Below are 18,812 nucleotides of genomic sequence, written 5' to 3' on the forward strand. Positions count from 1 at the left end.
TAAAAATGTCAAACAAACGACATAGTATAGTATGGCAGAAAAATGTCAAAAAATGTCATAGTATATTATGGCATAAAAACGTCATAGTATAGTATGGCATAAATTGTCATAGTATATTTAGATAAAAAAGAGTAAGAAAACATAATATAATATGACTTAAAAATGTCAAAAAACCAGCATAGTATAGTAACAAATAAAACATCATAATAGTAATGCATGATAATGGTAAGATGTAAAAAAAAAAAAAAAAAAAGGCATATAATATAAAAACATCATAATATAGTACGGCATAAAAAGTCATGGTATAGTAAGGCACAAAAACGTCATAGTATAATAAGGCATAAAAATGAAGTTTAGTGTAAGTTCAGTCAGGAAGACTACCTCTATTCTTCCTCTCTCACCCCACTTCTTCTGACCAGCTGATTTCGGATTCTCAGCAACCAATCTCCTCTCTCCTGTTGTCAGCTGTCATTCCAGTGCAGTTGCTGCAACCCTCCTCCACTCCAGTCTACATATCCAGTCAGCCCGTGGTCATCATCACCTCTTCCTATCTTCAAGACCACCATCAGCGTCTGGACCCCGGGGGGCACTACAATACTTCGCACAGCCTCACCACTGGTGGGGTCTAATCACCAAGGACTCTCACAGCTTACTTTGTTTGTTTGTTTTGCAAATTGCAATAAAAATTTGTTCATTAAGCAAATGAGTCTTTCTTTATTGAAATGTCATAGTATAATAAGCCATTTAATGTCATGAAAATGTCAGAGTATAGTAAAGCATAACATTTTATGAGAACTGCATATTTCATGAGGCATAATATGTCATAAAAACGTCTAGTAAAATAAACATGAAAAGTCATGAAGACGTCATACTATTGTGAGGCAAAAGATGTCAGTAAAGTACGTCATAAAATGTCATAAGAACCTGATAGTATACTAAGACAAAGAATAGTGTAGTAAGGCATTTAATGTCATGAAAATGTCATAGCATAGTAAAGGAATAAAATGTAATAGCATGGTAAGGCATAAAAATGTGATAGTATAGTATGGCATAAAAAAATCAAAAAACGTCGTAGGATAGGATGGCATAAAAAAGTGAAAAAACATCATATTATAGTAAGGCAAAAAAACGTGATAGTATAGAAGGGCATAAAAATGCCAAAAAAAACGACAGTGTATAGTATAGCATGAAAAAGTCAAAAAACATGATAGTATAGTAAGGCATAAAAACGTGATAGTATAGTAAGGCATAAAATTTCCAAAAAATGACACTGTATAGTAAGACATAAAAATGCCAAAAAACAACAGTGTATAGTATGGCATAAAAACATCAAAAAACGTGATAGTATATCAAGGCATAAAAACATGATAGTATAGTAAGGCATAAAAATGCCAAAAAAATGACAGTGTATAGTATGGCATAAAAATGCCAAAAAATGACAGTGTATAGTATGGCATTAAAACATGAAAGTATAGTAAGGCATAAAAATGCGAAAAAACGACAGTGTATACTATGGCATAAAAAAGTCAAAAAAGGCCATGGTATATTATGGCATGAAAACGTAAAAAAACGTGATGGTATAGTAAGGCATCAAAACTAGATAGTATACTAAGACATAAAAATGCCAAAAAAACGACAGTGTATAGTATGGCATAAAAACATAAAAATACGTGATAGTATATTAAGGCATAAAAACATGAAAGTATAGTAAGGCATAAAAATGCCAAAAAAACGACAGTGTATAGTATGGCATAAAAATGCCAAAAAACGCCATAGTATAGTATGGCATAAAAAAGTGAAAAAACATGAAAGTATAGTAAGACATGAAAATATGATAGTATAGTAAGGCATTAAAATGTGATAGTATAGTAAGGCATAAAAATGCCAAAAAACAACAGTGTATAGTATGGCATAAAAAAGTCAAAAAACGTCATAGGATAGTATGGCATAAAACGTCAAACAACGTGATAGTATATTAAGGCATAAAAATGCCAAAAAACGGCAGTGTATAGTATGGCATCAAAACATGATAGTATAGTAAGGCATAAAAATGCAAAAAAAAACGACAGTGTATACTATGGCATAAAAAAGTCAAAAAAGGCCATGGTATATTATGGCATGAAAACGTCAAAAAACGTGATGGTATAGTAAGGCATCAAAACGTGATAGTATACTAAGGCATAAAAATGCCAAAAAAACGACAGTGTATAGTATGGCATAAAAAACTCAAAAACATAGTAGAGTAAGGCATAAAAACGTGATAGTATAGTAAGGCATAAAATTTCCAAAAAATGACAGTGTATAGTATGGCATAAAAATGCCAAAAAACGCCATAGTATAGTATGGCATAAAAAAGTGAAAAAACATGAAAGTATAGTAAGACATAAAAATATGATAGTATAATAAGGCATGAAAATGTGATAGTATAGTAAGGCATAAAAATGCCAAAAAACAACAGTGTATAGTATGGCATAAAAAAGTCAAAAAACGTCATAGGATAGTATGGCATAAAACGTCAAACAACGTGATAGTATATTAAGGCATAAAAATGCCAAAAAACGGCAGTGTATAGTATGGCATCAAAACATGATAGTATAGTAAGGCATAAAAATGCAAAAAAAAACGACAGTGTATACTATGGCATAAAAAAGTCAAAAAAGGCCATGGTATATTATGGCATGAAAACGTCAAAAAAACGTGATGGTATAGTAAGGCATCAAAACGTGATAGTATACTAAGGCATAAAAATGCCAAAAAAACAACAGTGTATAGTATGGCAAAAAAACTCAAAAACATCATAGTAGAGTAAGGCATAAAAACGTGATAGTATAGTAAGGCATAAAATTTCCAAAAAATGACAGTGTATAGTAAGGCATAAAAATGCCAAAAAACAACAGTGTATAGTATGGCATAAAAACATCAAAATACGTGATAGTATATTAAGGCATAAAAACATGATAGTATAGTAAGGCATAAAAATGCCAAAAAAACGACAGTGTATAGTATGGCATAAAAATGCCAAAAAACGCCATAGTATAGTATGGCATAAAAAAGTGAAAAAACATGAAAGTATAGTAAGACATAAAAATATGATAGTATAATAAGGCATGAAAATGTGATAGTATAGTAAGGCATAAAAATGCCAAAAAACAACAGTGTATAGTATGGCATAAAAAAGTCAAAAAACGTCATAGGATAGTATGGCATAAAACGTCAAACAACGTGATAGTATATTAAGGCATAAAAATGCCAAAAAACGGCAGTGTATAGTATGGCATCAAAACATGATAGTATAGTAAGGCATAAAAATGCAAAAAAAAACGACAGTGTATACTATGGCATAAAAAAGTCAAAAAAGGCCATGGTATATTATGGCATGAAAACGTCAAAAAAACGTGATGGTATAGTAAGGCATCAAAACGTGATAGTATACTAAGGCATAAAAATGCCAAAAAAACAACAGTGTATAGTATGGCAAAAAAACTCAAAAACATCATAGTAGAGTAAGGCATAAAAACGTGATAGTATAGTAAGGCATAAAATTTCCAAAAAATGACAGTGTATAGTAAGGCATAAAAATGCCAAAAAACAACAGTGTATAGTATGGCATAAAAACATCAAAATACGTGATAGTATATTAAGGCATAAAAACATGATAGTATAGTAAGGCATAAAAATGCCAAAAAAACGACAGTGTATAGTATGGCATAAAAATGCCAAAAAACGCCATAGTATAGTATGGCATAAAAAAGTGAAAAAACATGAAAGTATAGTAAGACATAAAAATATGATAGTATAATAAGGCATGAAAATGTGATAGTATAGTAAGGCATAAAAATGCCAAAAAACAACAGTGTATAGTATGGCATAAAAAAGTCAAAAAACGTCATAGGATAGTATGGCATAAAACGTCAAACAACGTGATAGTATATTAAGGCATAAAAATGCCAAAAAACGGCAGTGTATAGTATGGCATCAAAACATGATAGTATAGTAAGGCATAAAAATGCAAAAAAAAACGACAGTGTATACTATGGCATAAAAAAGTCAAAAAAGGCCATGGTATATTATGGCATGAAAACGTCAAAAAAACGTGATGGTATAGTAAGGCATCAAAACGTGATAGTATACTAAGGCATAAAAATGCCAAAAAAACAACAGTGTATAGTATGGCAAAAAAACTCAAAAACATCATAGTAGAGTAAGGCATAAAAACGTGATAGTATAGTAAGGCATAAAATTTCCAAAAAATGACAGTGTATAGTAAGGCATAAAAATGCCAAAAAACAACAGTGTATAGTATGGCATAAAAACATCAAAATACGTGATAGTATATTAAGGCATAAAAACATGATAGTATAGTAAGGCATAAAAATGCCAAAAAAACGACAGTGTATAGTATGGCATAAAAATGCCAAAAAACGCCATAGTATAGTATGGCATAAAAAAGTGAAAAAACATGAAAGTATAGTAAGACATAAAAATATGATAGTATAATAAGGCATGAAAATGTGATAGTATAGTAAGGCATAAAAATGCCAAAAAACAACAGTGTATAGTATGGCATAAAAAAGTCAAAAAACGTCATAGGATAGTATGGCATAAAACGTCAAACAACGTGATAGTATATTAAGACATAAAAATGCCAAAAAATGACAGTGTATAGTATGGCATCAAAACATGATAGTATAGTAAGGCATAAAAATGCAAAAAAAAACGACAGTGTATACTATGGTATAAAAAAGTCAAAAAAGGCCATGGTATATTATGGCATGAAAACGTCAAAAAACGTGATGGTATAGTAAGGCATCAAAACGTGATAGTATACTAAGGCATAAAATTTCCAATAAATGACAGTGTATAGTAAGGCATAAAAATGCCAAAAAACAACAGTGTATAGTATGGCATAAAACCATCAAAATATGTGATAGTATATTAAGGCATAAAAAAATGATAGTATAGTAAGGCATAAAAATGCCAAAAAAAACGACAGTGTATAGTATGGCATAAAACCATCAAAATATGGGATAGTATATTAAGGCATAAAAACATGATAGTATAGTAAGGCATAAAAACATGATAGTATAGTAAGGCATAAAAACATGATAGTATAGTAAGGCATAAAAACATGATAGTATAGTAAGGCATAAAAACATGATAGTATAGTAAGGCATAAAAACATGATAGTATAGTAAGGCATAAAAACATGATAGTATAGTAAGGCATAAAAACATGATAGTATAGTAAGGCATAAAAACATGATAGTATAGTAAGGCATAAAAACATGATAGTATAGTAAGGCATAAAAACATGATAGTATAGTAAGGCATAAAAACATGATAGTATAGTAAGGCATAAAAACATGATAGTATAGTAAGGCATAAAAATGCCCAAAAAATGACAGTGTATAGTATGGCATAAAAAGGCCAAAAAATGCCATAGTATAGTATGGCATAAAAAAGTCAAAAAACGTCATAGGATAGTATGGCATAAAACGTCAAACAACGTGATAGTATCATAAGGCATGAAAATGCCAAAAAACGACAGTGTATATTATGGCATAAAAACATCAAAAAACGTGATAGTATATCAAGGCATAAAAACATGATAGTATAGTAAGGCATAAAAATGCCAAAAAAATGACAGTGTATAGTATGGCCTAAAAATGCCAAAAAACGACAGTGTATAGTATGGCATAAAAAAGGCAAAAAACGTCATTGGATATTATGACATAAAAATGTCAAAAAATGTCGTAGTATAGTAAGGCATAAAAACGTAATAGTATAGTAAGGCATAAAAATGCCAAAAAAACGACAGTGTATAGTGTGGCATAAAAAAGCTAAAAAAACAACAGTGTAATATATGGCATGAAAACTTCAAAAAACATCAGAGTATAGTATGGCATAAAAACATCAAAAAACGTGATAGTATAATAAGGCATAAAAACGTGATAGTATAATAAGGCATAAAAATGCCAAAAAAACGACCTTGTATAGTATGGCATAAAAATTCGATAGTATAGTAAGGCATAAAAATGCTAAAAAAATGACATTGTATAGTATGGCATAAAAACGTCAAAAAACATCATAGTATAGTATGGCATAAAAACATCAAAAAACGTGATTGTATAGTAAGGCATAAAAACGTGATAGGATAGTATGACATAAAAAAGTCAAAAAACGCCATAGTATAGGAAGGCATTGAAATGCCAAAAAACAACAGTGTATAGTATGGCATAAAAAAGACAAAAAACATCATAGGATAGTATAGCATAAATAAGTAAAAAAAAACATCTTAGGTTACTATGGCATAAAAAAGTCAAAAAACGTCATAGTATTGTAAGGCATAAAAATGTGATGATAAAGCAAGGCCTAAAAATGCCAAAAAACAACATTGTATAGTATGGCATAAAAAAGTCAAAAAACATCATGGCATGGCATGAAAATGTCAAAAAATGTCATAGTATAGTAAGGCATAAAACTGTGATTGTATAGTAAGGCATAAAAATGCCAAAAAACGACAGTGTATAGTATGGCATAAAAATGCCAAAAAACGACAGTGTATGATATTGCATAAAAAAGTCAAAAAAAGTCATAGGATAGTATGACATAAAAAAGTCAAAAAACGTCATTGTATAGGAAGGCATTGAAATGACAAAAAACGACAGTGTATAGTATGGCATAAAAACATCAAAAAACGTCATTGTATACGAAGGCATTGAAATGACAAAAAACGACAGTGTATAGTGTGGCATAAAAAAGTCAAAAAAGGTCATGGGATATTATGGCATAAAAAAGTCAAAAAAACGTCATAGATTAGTATGGCAAAAAAAAGTCAAAAACGTCATAGTATATTAAGGCATAAAAATGTGATAGTATCGTAAGGCATCAAAACGTGATAGTTTACTGAGGCATAAAAATGTCAAAAAACGACAGTGTATAGTATGGCATAAAAATGTCAAAAAACATCATAGTATAGTAAGGCATCAAAACGTGATAGTTTACTGAGGCATAAAAATGTCAAAAAACGACAGTGTATAGTATGGCATAAAAATGTCAAAAAACATCATAGTATAGTAAGGCATCAAAACGTGATAGTATAGTAAGGCATCAAAACGTGATAGTATAGTGAGGCATAAAAATTCGAAAAAAATGACTGTATAGTACGGCATAAAAACGTCATAAAACATCATAGTATAGTAAGGCATAAAAACTTGATAGTATAGTAAGGCATCAAAACGTGATAGTATACTAAGGCATAAAAATGTCAAAAAACGACAGTGTATAGTATGGCATAAAAATGTTAAAAAACATCATAGTATTGTGTGGCATAAAAACGTCATAAAACATCATAGTAAAGTAAGGCATCAAAATTTGATAGTATAATAAGGCATAAAAATGCCAAAAAAAGGAAGGTGTATAGTATGGCATAAAAACATCATAAAACATCATAGTATAGTAAGGCATCAAAACGTGATAGTATAATAAGGCATAAAAATGCGAAAAAAATTACAGTGTATAGTATAGCATAAAAACGTCCAAAAACATCATAGTATAGTAAGGCATCAAAACGTGATAGTATATTAAGGCATCAAAAAGTAAAAAAAACGTCATAGGTTAGTATGGCATAAAAACGTCAAAAAATGTGATAGTATAGTAAGGCATAAAAATGCCATAGTATAGTAAGGCATAAAAATGCCAAAAAACGGCAGTGTATTGTATGACATAAAAAAGTCAAACATCATCATAGCACAGTGAGATATAAAAACGTGATAGTATAGTAAGGCATAAAAATGCCAAAAAAAGACGTGGTATAGTATGGCATAAAAACGTCCAAAAACATTATAGTATAGTGAGGCATAAAAACTTGATAGTATAGTAAGGCATAAGAATGCCAAAAAAAAATACATAGTATAGTATGGCATAAAAACGTCCAAAAACATCATAGTATAGTAAGGCATCAAAACATGATAGTATAGTAAGGAATCAAAATGTGATAGTATACTAAGGAATGAAAATGCCAAAAAAAGGAAGGTGTATAGTATGGCATAAAAACGTCATAAAACATCATAGTATAGTAAGGCATCAAAACGTGATAGTATAGTAAGGCATAAAAATGCGAAAAAAAATTACAGTGTTTATTATGGCAAACAAAAGTCAAAAAACGTCATGGGATATTATGGCATAAAAATATCAAAAAATGTCAAAGTATAGTAATACATAAAAATGTGATAGTATAGTAAGGCACAAAAATGCCAAAAAACAGCAGTGTATTGTGTGGAATAAAAAAGGCAAAAAACGTCATAGTATAGTATAGCATAAAAACGTCAAAAAACGTTGTGGGATATTATGGCATGAAAACATCAAAAAACATCATAGTATAGTATGGCATAAAAACGTCCAAAAATGTCATAGTAATATAAGGCATCAAAACATGGTAGTATACTAAGGCAAGAAAATGCCAAAAAAAGAACTATATATAGTATGGCATAAAAACGTCATAAAACATCATAGTATAGTAAGGCATAAAAATGTGATAGTACAGTAAGGCATCAAAACGTAATAGTATACTAAGGCATAAAGATGTCAAAAAACGACAGTGTATAGTATGGCATAAAAACGTCATAAAACATCATAGTATAATAAGGCATCAAAACATGATAGTAAAGTAAGGCATAAAAATGCCAAAAGAATGACAGTGTATAGTATGGCATAAAAATTTGATAGTATAGTAAGGCATAAAAATGCCAAAAAACAACAATGCATAGTATGGCATAAAAATGCTAAAAAAACAACAGTGTATAGTATGGCATAAAAATGTCAAAAAACATCATAGTATAGTATGGCATAAAAACATCAAAAAACGTGATTGTATAGTAAGGCATGAAAACGTGATAGTATAGTAAGGCATAAAAATGTCAAAAAACGACAGTGTATAGTATGGCATAAAAAAGTCAAAAAACCTCATAGGATATTATGACATAAAAAAGTCAAAAAACACCATAGTATAGTATGGCATAAAAATGCGAAAGAAATTACAGTGTATAGTATGGCATAAAAAAGTCAAAAAACTTCATGGGATATTATGGCATAAAAATATCAAAAAATGTCATAGTATAGTAAGGCATCAAAACGTGATAGTATAGTAAGGCATCAAAATGTCATAGTATACTAAGGCATAAAAATGCCAAAGAAAGGAAGGTGTATAGTATGGCATAAAAACATCCTAAAACATCATAGTATAGTATGGCATAAAAACGTCCAAAAATGTCATAGTATAGTAAGGCATAAAAATGCCAAAAAAAGGACAATATATAGTATGGCATAAAAACATCATAAAACATCATAGTATAGTAAGGCATAAAAATGTGATAGTACAGTAAGGCATCAAAACGTCATAGTATACTAAGGCATAAAAATGTCAAAAAACGACAGTGTATAGTATGGCATAAAAAAGTCAAAAAACGTCATGGGATATTATGGCAAGAAAACGTCAAAAAACGTCATAGTATAGTAAGGTGTAAAAATGTGATAGTATAGTAAGGCACAAAAATGCCAAAAAAATGGCATTGTATAGTATGGCATAAAAAAGTCAAAAAACGTCATAGTATAGTATGGCATAAAAACGTCAAAACACATCATAGTATATAAGGCATAAAAACCTGGTAGTATATTAAGTCATAAAAGTGCCAAAAAAACGACAGTGTATAGTACGGCATAAAAATTCCAAAAAACAACAGTGTATAGCAAGGCATAAAAATGTCAAAAAAAGTGATATTATAGTAAGGCATAAAAATGCCAAAAAAACGGGAGTGTATAGTATGGCATAAAAAAGTCAATAAATATCATTGTATAATAAGGCATAAAAACATCATAGTACATTAACAAATAAAACACCATAGTAGTAATGCATGATAATGATAAGATGTAAAAAAACGCATATCATTTCATAAAATTATCATAATATAGTATGGCATAAAAAGTCATGGTATTGTAAGGCACAAAAACATCATAGTCTAACAAGGCATAAAAATTAAGATTAGTGTAAATTCAATCTTGAAGACTATCTCTATTCTCCCTGTCTCACCCCACTTCTTGTAAGCAGCAGACTTCAGATGCTCAGCAACCAATCAGATCTCACCATGATCTCAACCAGCCAATCAAGTTGTCCCTGTCAAACTCTAAAATCTGTTCTCCTCTCTCCTCTTGTCAGTTTTCATTTCAGCGACCATCCTCCACTTCAGGCTTCACATCCTGTCAGGCCGAGCTCATCATCACTCTAATCACATTCAGATTTCCAGCTTCACATCTTCCTATCTTCAAGACCACCACCAGTGTCTGGACCCCAAGGGGGTTTACAATACTTTGCACAGCCTAACCCCCTTATCATGTGATGACATCATGATGGGGGTCTAATCGCCAAAGACTCTCACATCTTACTTTGTTTGTTTGTTTTGCACATTGCAATAAAAGTTTGTTCTTTAAGCAAATGAGTCTTTCTTAATTGAAATGTCATAGTATTATAAGCCATAAAATGTCATGAAGACATCATAATTATAATAAGGCATATAATGTCATGAAATTTTCATAGTATATTGAGGCATAAAATATAAAATAAAAATGTCGTAGTATAGTAAGGCATATAATGTTATAAAAACATCATACTATAACAAGGCGTAAAAACATCATAGTATAATAAGTCATGAAAACGTCATAGTATATAGTGAGGCATAAAATGTCATCGGAACGTCATAGAATAGTATGGCATAATAAAGTTAAAAAAATGTCATAGTATAGTAAGGAATAAAAATGTCGAAGAACAACATAGTATACTAAGGAATAAAAAAGTCAAAAAATCTCATAGTATAGTAAGGCATAACAATTTAGATAAAAAACTAAAAACACATCATAATATAATATGACTTGAGAATGTTAAAAAACAGCATAGTATAGTATGTCATAAAAATATCAAAAAACCTCAAAGTATAGTAAGAGATAAAAAAGTCAAAAAACGTCATAGCATAGTATGACATAAAAAAAATCAAAAAATGTCATAGTATAGTAAGGGATAAAAACGTCATAGTATAGTAAGGCATAAAATTGTAAAAAAAAAACGATATAGTATAGTATGGCATAAAAATGTCAACAAATGTCATTGTATAGTAAGGCACAAAAACGCCAAAAAACGTCATAGTATAGTATGGCATAAAAAAAATCAAAAAATGTCATAGCATAGTAAGGGATAAAAACGTCATAGTATAGTAAGGCATAAAATTGTAAAAAATCGATATCATATAGTACGGTATAAAAATGTCAAAAAACGTCATTGTATAGGAAGGCACAAAAACGTCAAAAAACGTCATAGTATAGTATCTTATAAATTGTCATAGTATAGTAAGGCATAAAAATGTGGAAAAACGACATCGTGTACAGTATGGCATAAAAACGTTAAGAAACATCATAGCATAGTAAAGCATAAAAACGTCATAGTATAGTAAAGCATAAAAAAGTAAAAAAACTTCATAGTATAGTAAGGCACAAAAACGTCAAAAAACGTCATAGTGTATAGTATGGCATAAAAACGTCAAAAAATTTCAAGTATAGTAAGGCATAAAAATGTCCAAAAACGACAGTATAGTATGGCATAAATTGTCATAGTATAGTAAGAGATAAAAAAGTTAAAAAAACATCATAATATGACTTAAAAATGTCAAAAAAAAGCATAGTATAGTATGGAATAAAAACGTCAAAAAATTACATAGTATAGTAAGGCATTAAAATGTCGAAATACGACAGTATAGTACGGCATACATTGTCATAGTATAGTAAGAGATAAAAAAGTAAATAAAACATCATAATATAATATGAGTTAAAAATGTCAAAAAAACAGCATAGTATTGTAAGGCATAAAAACGTAAAAAAATATCATTGTATAGTAAGGAATAAAAATGCCAAAAAATGTCATAGTATAGTAAGGGATAAAAACGTAAAAATATATCATAGTATAGTAAGGAATAAAAACACCAAAAAACGTTATAGTATAGTAAGGCACAAAAACGTTATCGGCATAAAAATGTAAAAAAACATCTTAAAACGTCATAGTATAGTATGACTTAAAAATTTCATAGGATAGTAAGGCATAAAAATGTCAAAAACGACATAGTATAGTATGGCATAATTGTCATAGTATAATAAAAGATAAAAAAGTAATAAAATATCATGATATAATATGACTTAAAAATGTAAAACAAACAGCATAGTATAGTAAGGCATAAAAATGTCAAAAAACAACACAGTACAGTATCATAAATTGTCATAGTATAGTAAAATTTAAAAAAGTCAAAAAATGTCATAGTATAGTATGGCATAAAAAAGTAAAAAAAAGTCATAGTATAGTGAGGCATAAAAATGTGGAAAAACGACATTGTGTATAGAATGGCATAAAAACATAGCATAGTAAGGAATAAAAATGTCAAAAAACGTCTTAAAACATCATAGTATAGTAAGGCATAGAAATGTCCAAAAATGACACAGTATAGTGTCATAGTATAGTATAGGCATAAATTGTCATAGTATAGTAATAGATAAAAAAGTAAAAAAAAAATCATAATATAATACGACTTAAAAAAGTCAAAAAACATCATAGTATACTAAGGCATAAAAACGTCATATTATAGTGAGGCATATAATGTTATAAAAACATCATAGTATAGTAAATCAAAAAAGTAAAAAAAAAATCATAATATAATATGACTTAAAAATGTCAAAAAACAGCATAGTATAGTGAGGCATAAAAACATCTAAAAACATCATAGCATAGTTAGGCATAAAAACATCATAGTATAGTAAGGCATAAAAACATCATAGTATAGTAAGGCATAAAAACGTCAAAAAACATCATAGTAATGTAAGGCATAAAAATTTCAGAGTATAGTAAGGTATCAAATGTCATAAAAAATGCCAAAGTATAATAAGGCATAATAACGTCATAGTATAATAAGGCATAAAATGTTATAGGACAGTAAGGCATAAACGTGTCATAGTATAGTAAGCCATAAAGTTATAATATAGTCAGGCATAAAAGGTCATATAGTATAGCAAGGAATAAAAAGCCGTAGTTTAGTAAGGAACAACAAGTAGCGCTATAGTAAGGCATACACAAAAGTTTTAGTATAGTCAAGCATAAAAATGTCACAGTATGGTAAGGCATAAAAAGTGATAGTCTAATAAGGTATATAAATGTAATAGAATCGAAAGAAAAAAAAACTCATAGTATAGTAAGGCACCAAAACATCACACTATAGTAAGGTATAAAAAATCATAGTATAGCTATAGCTGTGGTGGGGTCTGCAGTCAAATGCTTTTTCCCTTCACAAATAGAAAATTGATTCTCAAATGTTTGTTTGAAATTTGTAAATGTTCAGAAGATATTCACAATGTTTTTCATTTATTTGTAATGTATTCGCAGATCATTTTCTCATTTGTGGAATTTGTTTGTGTAGTTGCAAATTTGTTTTAAATTAGCAAGAATACTTGTTAATTTGCAAATTTATTTTTTGTATTTGTGGTAGGTATTTCTATATTTACAGATTACACATTTATGCCTGGATTGTCAATCTGTGCACACAAATAATATTGAAACAAATCTGCCTCCATAATTCAGAAATACATTCTGTTGTCTTGTCGGTAGTGGCTGAACAGATCTTACATTTTGGGACAGGGTCATGAAAGCATGTCTCTGAAGCACATCAGGGAGAACAGAGAGAAAATCAGAGATCACTGCTCTATCAGTAGATGGCAGTAGCATCACACCATGGTAAAGGTGCTGATTAATAACCTTTACATGAGATCATCATGTCTTTTGTAGACAAAGAACAAGTAGCCTTAAGCTGGTGGTAAGCAAAATACAAAATCGCAGTTAACATTTATCAGATACTGCATGTACAGGCTACAAGATCCTATTGTAAGATATTTCAGTTTGTTTAAATCCAAAACCTACACGTGATTCAATGAAGGAATCACTGATGTTTGCTTTTAATGAAAGAGTGCATCAGCAAAGAAGTGATCCTCCGTTAATTCCCGTTGATAATAAATGTGTCGGCCCTCTCTTAAGTCACACACTCATAATTAGAAAGTGAGATAAGTTGGAACAGCTGTGAGACTCCATAATTCAGTCACAGATTTAGAAAGTGTAGACTAATTGCATTTTCCTTCTTATCTCATAAATTGGATCCATTCCAGAGCAGGGATGGAAATCTTTGTCTTAACCCATTTGCGTGTATGCTGTGGATTTTCAGAGGCGTGACAAAGCTAAGAGGTTTGGTGGTGGGGTGGTGGGGTGGATGGGTGGTTGGGTGTGTGTGTGTATATGTGTGTAGGGGTGGTGTTCATAACCAACTAGTAGAAAAGACATGACAGATACTGTCTTGTACTGGCTGCTCGCACTGGCGTTAATGGTGTGAGTAGCATTTGAAGCTGAGACTTGCTGCAGGGGCCGAGGGCAGCAGCAGAAGACACTTGTCATGTGAGAGGTTATTAGAAACATTTACATGGCTGTGCATTAGAGAGTCGAGAAGAAACAGCAGTTCCGAGGTCAGGTTAGATCCCCCAGCTCTGTAATGTCATGTTGAACCAACCTCTACCTGACATGCAAAGATCACTGCTGAATCAACATGTAGTTTTTTTTTTTCTTTTTGCTCTAAATTATACACAACGCAGCAGCAGGATCACTGTCACTTCATGCATCATACAGCACTTTGTGGTGTGCGTGGAAGCTCTTTTCCCTCTGTCATTACTTGCAGGTCAGACAACACACAACATCTCAAAATAAAACATGAGTGTTGCTCAGTATGAGATTGCTGTACACCATTTCTACCTTTTTGCAGGCATCTTGTGATCTGCCAGTCTCATATTAGCATAGGATGTTTGTGCAGAGCTTTGGTCTTTGCGTCCTCCATGCTCCCTGCTGGCCTGATGGCCAGATGGGTCAGTGACTGTGTAGCCGGGGCTTTGCGGGCCCCTTCTGTTCTCTGTGAGGGTCCACTCATGGGATTGAAACCCCAGAGACCAGAATTATAGAAGCTGGATCACAAGGTAGATGGGTTGCAAGCTGAGCGGAGACATTCACGCACATACGCATTCAGTGTACACACAATCCCACACAGGTACGTTTACGTGCATGGCAGAGAGTGTATGTGCACACAAGGTTGGTGTGTACTACATATTAAAGTCCTGGTGGAGATAGATCTGTCAGAGGGCATAATGTTTTACCGATTACAGTGGAATTAACAAAAGAAAATGTGATTTTATTTAATAAGCTAGAAGCAGACCTGATCTTTTATCATTTCAGACAAGCTGTTCAGGAGGGTTACATTACTGAAGTGAGATTTTTCTTGTCATGTCATGTGGAAATTTAGTCAAGTCATCTTCAACTGTTATTGCAGTCCATTAACTCCATTGTGAAGATACATAATTGATGCAGCCTTTGGGTAGAGTTTAATCAAATGGAGAGTGCTCCACACTCCACCGCCAACTGAAAAATGAGGCACACAATATTCTGCGATGTAGTTTGCGAGGGAAGACTATAATTCACGCTTTGAATTGATTTATAATCATTTGACTGTACACTTCCTGCACAATGCCCAAAGCAAAACTCATAGCTTTTAAGCTTTTAAAGGTGGACTCATGTGAAGGATTTATGAGCCTGAATTAGGATCAGTAAGTAAATGCATAACCCGAGACACCTGTTTCTGCTAATCTACTCCCAGACAAGCAAACGAAGAAGTGTGGTGTGTGATTTATTCTCTGTACCTTTTGGGTTTTCAATTTCATTTCATCTTTGTTTGATGTGGATTTCCATCACTCTTCCCCAACTATTCATTTCCATTTCAGTGTTTTGCTTCTCTTAGGCATTTACTTTTCTTTGAAATAACAGTGATCTGTGTGGGATGTGGAAATGCATTGTTTATTCCATGCTCCTTGAAATCAAGGGCTTACCTCTCTAGTTAAATTTCACAGCCAGCCAGCACTTATCTCTGTCAACTCCTGTTTAAGCTACACATGATCCGCCCTGGTTTAAACGCAGCTGGCTTTTGTTTGTGCCGTGAACCTGAGCTGCGATTCAATGTTAAAAATGTGCTACTTTATTTCATACAAGCTTCGAAAAGTGAGTTACATCTTGCACTCAGCCAAAGCATAACAAATATGCAACATATTCTCGAGATGTATGCCAGCACTCTGTATTTCTTTTCTCCATGAGTGCATTTTTCTGACAGGGGAAATTGGGGAAAAGTGGCAGATTAGTGCACCTACTCAGCTGCGAATCCTGAAGAGCATTCGTCTCACTCAGCCGTCTTAATAACACAACAGTCAATTAAATCCATGAAGTCAGATATGTAATTTTCAAATAATCATTACTGGGGAATTAGAAGTTTGGATATCGAAGAGATGGGAGGGGAAGACGGGGAGGGGACCGCGAGAGAGGTATAACCATCATTACAGTAGAGGCAAGACGTACTAAATCCCCCAGCCAAAGATGAGTGAAGATAAAGGAGGTGACTGAGCTAATTGTGTACTGTCAGAATCCATATCTCTAACGACTGTCAAGTGAGCAAATTTCAAATGTATTCTCTCCACCCACCCACCTCCCCCCAGGAGTAAAAGTGGTGAGAGAGGGAGAGGGAGAGAGAGAGAGGAATAAATACCAGGAGACACTAATGTGATGAGAATGATGCCTGGTCTCTTCCGCTGATTAAAAATGCAATAACGCTGTGACACACACACACACACACACACACACACACACACACACACACACACACACACACACACACACACACACACAGAGTGCAGCCTAAGCAGGGCAAGGAGTAGCTCTGTGGAGCCACAGATAAGAAATGGCACCTAGTGACCCCAAACCAATTTATTCACTCAGAAAAGTAGGGACTGTATCTTTTTCTGAGATCGCTCATAGAAAAACAAACAGCGTTTCAGCTGTAGAGACTCTTCACTAAATTTACGTGTGATCTTCCTCCAGGTGGTAATTAGTGCCTATGAGAAGATGTGGATTTTATGATTCATGTCTAACCACTGGCTATCTTACTGTACCACTAATTATAAAATCTTAGCGTCTCTATGTGCTGGTAACAGTAACAGAGGGAATACAGAGGAAGCAAAAGAATCTGGTAAACAAAAGGCATCATAAGGAGGTTTTGAGAACAAGATGCAGCGGGGAAAAAAAATAAGAAAAGTGAAGAGTGTCTTTATCCACCCTGTGTTATATCAGGCTTCAGTTGGTCACTGACGGGAAACAGATAAGGTTTCACTCCGGCTGGACTTGGATAATTGGACATTTATGGAGAGATAGGAGAGCCCAGGGCCCAGGAGCCATGAAACAGAGCTAATCTAGACTCAGCATCAGTAAATTGTCTGTGAAAGAGTGCATCAGGAGTTCTGACAAGATAAAGAAGGCTTTCCTCAAAGGCGGAGCTGGACCAAAGTGACATAAAAACTTAGATAGAAGAGAGCCTGAGCCTTTGATGCTGGGACTTCTACATGTCACATGAAATGTACATTTCACAGAGCAGCGGTGTCACCTTGTCATCCAAATTGGGTCACGCAGACTTGTAATTCTTACAAGGACAGTTTTGACAACTTTGTAACTAGACAGCTCTTAAGAGTCAGAACTTTTTGGCAAGTGTGCACCATGTACATTTTTAAAATCTATTGTTCAGCTTCAAATGTCCCACGCGTAATAATCTGCGACTGACAGTCCTTGGAGTTTGAAACATTTAAGTCCTGGTGGAGTGTGCCTTGCTCTCAGTCCACCATGATTAGTTTCCTCCTCTTTGATGTTTCCCCCACTTGATTCTCCCAGGAAACTGCTGCCTACAAAACAGGTGTATACTGAGCAGGTGGGCTCCTTACACAGGAGCCTTAAGAGTTAGGAGCTGGAGTAAACCATACCTCACACTAGGCAGGTAAAAAACATTCCTGAACAAGCCATGCTTAGTTTTAAAGATCTCTAAGTTTTTTTTTGCTTTATATATCAAAAGCCAGAATGCTATTGCTTGTTTAATGTTTCTTCTCTTTTTTGCTGAGCTGCAAATCTAAACTCTGTTCAGCCCCTACTGATTACTTGCACACAGACACTGACACAGGCAATTAATTTGGTGGGGTAGAGGCTAGTCTTAATTGGACATAAGTGGGATTTTTCTTGGCTGTGTGCAACAGAAAATGACAGACTGTGCGTATGAGAAGTAAAGACCATCTGGTCCCACAGGAGCTGAGAGAGATGCCAGACAAATGGAAAGAGAAACAACACAAAACCTGTGTTGGTAAGGATGTCTCTCTCACGCACGCACACGCACACACACACGCACACGCACACAGAAAAGAGAAATCAGCAGCTCTTGGTCATATATCACTTGCCCATGTACCAGCCAAGAGGGAGACGCTTAAAGGGTGCAGAAACAGAAGTCTTTCATGCGTGGCCTATTCATGTTTTTATATAATAATCAATATTGAAAATAGGAACATTATGCTTGCAGGCAGGCACAAGAATAAAGAATGGTTAGCTTGTAAAGGCTTGGTCATCAGCAGGACAAATTGATCTGACATGTTATATTATTCGTGGAGGGGATTGGTGGCCAGACTTTGGAAGGAGCAGCGGCGAGAAAGAGGAACAACGGATGAGACAGAGAGAGCAAAGGGTGAGTGAAGGAGTGAGCGAGTGGACATCCTCTCCTCTCCTCTCGCACGGTCTCATCTCTGCATGACAGCACCGCTCAGCGAGCCTGCTAATGTGCCTCGTCA

Source organism: Seriola dumerili, unplaced genomic scaffold (assembly GCF_002260705.1).
Source record: "Seriola dumerili isolate Sdu_G_001 unplaced genomic scaffold, Sdu_1.0 BDQW01000043.1, whole genome shotgun sequence".
NCBI lineage: Eukaryota > Metazoa > Chordata > Actinopteri > Carangiformes > Carangidae > Seriola > Seriola dumerili.